Below are 4,972 nucleotides of genomic sequence, written 5' to 3'. Positions count from 1 at the left end.
GGTATATTTGAGGAAAAAGCATGAACCAATCAATTGGTATGGAGATATTCCCAAAAATAATCGAATGGTTCCATGAACGTTTGAAAGTCTAGAAAAATTGCAGATGTCAATCGATTGGTCCTATGAATTTTTAATGAATATTTGGATAGAAGGTTTATGATAATCGGTTGGTCTAATGTTTTTAGAGAAAAATTGATGAAATGTTCAGACCAATTGATTGGTCTTCCTAAGCAAATCAGTTGGTTCCTTTTTGTGTTTCCAAAAACCACTTGTTTTATGATTGTAAATTATCATAGGTTTCTTATAACTTATACCATGATATGTATGTATTGAATTAACAATAATTGATTAAAATTGATGGTGGGTGAGCTTTAAGCCAAATCTTGATTAGGTTAAAATATTAGAAGGATTACTTAGGGTATGAACATGATTTAAATGGTGATGCTTGGACACGAAGGTACCTCGGTGTCTACCATGGACGAGTAGTCGCATGAACTGTGAATCAACAAGCTTTATATGGAACATGTTATGATGATATGAGAATTCGGTGAATGTGATCACTTAGTGATTGACGAGTGCAATCACGGTGATATTAAGAACTAGAACGAGTGCACATCCCAATTAAGATGCTTATGTAAAGTATAATTGGGGATGTGGCCCCAATGATTCATGCCTCACAATGGGTTTGAGTCCCAACTATGGGTTAAGTTCCATGGAGGAGAGGTGGAAGCCTAAGTGGGTTCGAGTCCCATATGGGGAAAGATACTCTAAGTGGGTTTGAGTCCCATACGAGTGACGGTTATTGAAGTGGGTTAGAGTCCCATGGAAATTTTGAATCCACGAGAAAGTCGAATCATACGAACATGTGTGATCCGAGCCTTACCCTAAACGTAGGTCCGGTCGGGGAACGATGCTTTGTGGCTTTCGAATAGTGAGTTATTGATTAATCTGAACTCAAGTAACTTCCATTACAATGTGAACTTCCATTAGATGCTTAAGTCCTCATTCTATTATGCAAGTGAGCACAAGTAGGATGAAGTTGAATGGCTTAAGTCAAAAATCAATAAGAGATCCCTGTAGAGCCAAATGGATCCATAAGATAGGGAACTCACTGAGATTATAATATCACCCCATTATCATTATTGTAGGTGGTTATGTGTAAGTGAAGGGAAATGGTAAGCTTGCATGATGATGTTTCATAGCCTTTTGATGTGACGATCTTTCGGCGTAGCTTGTGTACATATATGGATATTGTACATAAATATTAGTTTTTGTCTAGGAAATTTTGTATAGCATGTGCCATATTGTATATTATCCTTTGAGACATGTATATATAACATCGCCGTTAGACACTTATGTGTATCTGTACCAAATTACACTATATGTAATATATATTTCTAGATGTATATTATGCATGGGTATTATAATTGGTATCAAAGTTGGTCGATTCTTGACCCGTCCATGAAACATCATAAGTGAAATAAATTTTGTCTCATATGCATATTTGTCGTTGTTTTCCTTGATGTCATATATTATAGTATTGAGCCTTATCAACTTAATTTTATATATATTAAATTTTGGAGCATGGTTGATGATCATTCACCATTTGCATTAAGTTTTCGTTATTAATCCGACACGAAACAGATGCTTTTGACACACTGTGCAAGCATTTATGATACGTTTCGAGTTAGTTTTACTTCCGTCATTATATTTAAGCATTTTTAGTCATTGTTATGTTTTACTTATATTTTAGTGATTTTATGCGTGGGATAGCTGTGTTTTTGTCCGACAGGTCCAGGTAGAAGAACCAGGGAACTCAAAATGAGACAATGCGAGATTCCGACAAGCAGAGAAGCAGAAAACTCTAGTACAAAAGGCCTGACACGGCCACCCGTGTCAGCTGACACGGGCCGTGTCAGGCAAGGGAGGACGTGGGGAAGAAAACAGTAGCCTGACACGGCCACCCGTGTCAGGTGACACGGGCCGTGTCAGGCACCTCAAGCAACCGTGTCACCCATGCCAGGGGCGTGTCAGCCAGGACAGTAGGATGACACGACCACCCGTGTCAGCTGACACGCGCCGTGTCAGCCCAAGCCTAAAAATTCTGTTTTCTCGGGCTTTTGTTCGTCGGGCTTTTTCAGAGATATTTTTGGACATGTCCAACTGCTGCTTGGAATTTTCACTATAAAAGAGGGCCTTCTCCCAAAAGGAAGAGGCATCTCAGAATACGGAAAAATACAATATTGTGAATCATCAAGTATTACAGAGATCAAGGCATTCGGAGAGCTGAAGACTTTCATGAGCGGGAGCGATTGAAGATCAAAATCATCCAACTACTTGTGACGTGTAATTTTTATCTTGAATTTGTTTTGAACAATATGAGTATCTAAACCCCCCAATGCTAGGGGGTGTCCCTGATTTAGAATTGTAACGAATTTGAGTTTATATTTGCATTTATAATATTATTTTTACGGTAACCTTTTGATGTATTTATTGCTTTCTCTTTCGGACCAATCGAGATTGATTTGTGGTTATCAATTAAGTTGGACCGCCATTGACAAGGTTTTCATAAGGTTACTCTACAGTAGATATCACCTAGGACTAGGGATACCCTGTATGAACCAGAGCTTTCTTGATATTATAAAGCTTAACTTCACCCTAATTGGCTATGGACATAGAAATTAGGGTAGATTGTTTAAAGGTTTTATCATCAAGGACTTGGGAGTAAATACTCTTAAGAACTTGTAGTAATTGATATTTGTTAATGCAAGAGTGACTCAGAGTTGTTACAGGGATAAATCATACACTTTCTCTAGCATTGTTCCTTTTTCTCTTTAAACCCTTATTTTCATTCTTTTTTGCCTTTACCTTTATTATTATATTTTTACACCTAAAAACCAAATTAATACTTTTTGTTTAATTAAATGATAACTTAAACTCAATATTGACTTGCAGTCCTTGAGATCGACATTCGGGGATTTTCCCCATTATTACTATAAAAGGCAAAATAGTACACTTGCTATTTTCCCGATCAAGTTTTTGGCGTCGTTGTCGGGCAAAATATAGAGTTTAATTTTAAGTTCAATTAAAATTTTGTTGCTCTGCAATAAAATTATTTTTCTGTCATTTATATATTTTTATTCAGTAATCTGTGTATACGAGGAGAGCCCTCAGCAGAATTTCTTTTTGACACAGAAATTGAGAGAACCCTTCACCAGAGACGTAGAAACACTAGATTGGATTCCAAAGAAGAAGTTCCCTCTGATCACTCAGATTCAGAAAAAGAAACTATGGCTGAAATTCCTCCAGTTCCACCGCCTCCACCTCAATAAAGACTCCTAGGTGACTATGGAGGGGCAAATGCACCGGGTGGTAGATTGACCATTGTCAACCAACCGGTGAATGTGATGAACTTTCAACTGCATCCTAGCACAATCAATCAACTTGAGAGAAAATCTTTCACCGGAAAGGTTAATGATGCCAACAAGCACCTGCAAAGATTCCTGACCATGAGTACTACTTTGAAAATTGATGGTCATACTGATGAAGCAAAAAATTAAGAATGTTCTCGTTCACTTTAGCTGAAGATGCGGAAGAATGGTTCTACTCTCTTCCAGTCGGAAGCATCACATCTTGGGAAGAGATGGAAACTGCATTCTTAAATGAATACTTTCCAGCATCAGTATTCCTGAGGAAAAGGTATGAAATCCTTAATTTCAAACAGAAGGATGGTGAATCATTGGGAGACACCTACAAAAGATTCAAAAGGGTCTTAGTAGCGTGTCCAACTCATGATATGGATCAGACTGAACAAATGCAGATGTTCGTTAACGGGCTAAAAATAAAAATAAAACAGTTGATCGATACAGCAGCTGGTGGCTCAACAAATTTCTCAACAGCCACTGGTATCAAATAGATTATTAAAGTGATAGCCGCAAATGAGCATCTGGAATTATATGATAGGTGTACAAGCAAACCTGAAGGAGTCATTGACCTGAAAATACAAGCAAATAAAATCCGTTTGGAAGATACAATCGCTGCTGAAGTGGAAAATAAATTGAAAGCGATGAATATAGGTACTCATCAGATAGCTCAAGTCCAACCGGCTCAGGCCAGCACTTGTGAAATCTGTAATGGACCTCATCACACGGTCTATTGCTTTGCTACTCCCCAACAAATTGAAGAGATCAAATTCTTAAAGCATAACAACCCATACTTTAACACTTACAATCCAGGTTGGAAGAATCATCAACTTCTCCTGGAAAGATCAAAAAGGGAATGTTCCACAACAAGGTCAAGGTCAATATCAGACTCAATATCAACAATAGAAAGCTCCAAGGAAAGCATACTGGGAGATTGCCATTGAAAACATGGCAGCTCAAAATAGGCAATTTGAAGAAGAGACTAGAAACAATCAGAAAAACACCATCGCCTCCCTAAAGAATCTTGAAGTTCAGCAGGGGCAGATAGCACAACAACTAGCAAGTTCTCGAACACCAGGTTCCTTACCAAGTGAAACAGTTCAAAATCCGAGAGGTCAAGAGAATGTTAATACTAACACGACGAAAAAGAAAAAGGCTGCTAAAAAGAAAAAAAATTATATCACCGAGCGAGCCGACTGAAGAGGAAATTACAAAAGAGACTAAACAAGTGATTAAGTTGCTCTACCCTCAGAGAGTGACAAAGAAGGAACCTAGTGAGTCAGGCTTGGAGAAATTCATGACAAATGTTTAAAAAGGTTAAGGGTTGTATGTCTTTGATCGAAGCACTCTAAAGAATTCCCATGTACAAGAAATTCATGGAAGAGGTACTGGCCGAAAAGAAACCAACCACCGAAGAACAGGTAGCCTGGAAGGAACAGTATAGTGCAAACTCACTGGGGCAGAAAATTCCTAAAAAACAAAAGGATCCGGGAACGGTAACAATACCATGCATAATTAAAGAAAAAACCTTCAAAAAGGTACTAATAAAT

The sequence above is a fragment of the Lathyrus oleraceus genome, chromosome 2 (genome assembly GCF_024323335.1).
Source record: "Lathyrus oleraceus cultivar Zhongwan6 chromosome 2, CAAS_Psat_ZW6_1.0, whole genome shotgun sequence".
Classification (NCBI taxonomy): domain Eukaryota; kingdom Viridiplantae; phylum Streptophyta; class Magnoliopsida; order Fabales; family Fabaceae; genus Lathyrus; species Lathyrus oleraceus.
This window is presented reverse-complemented; position numbering follows the sequence as displayed.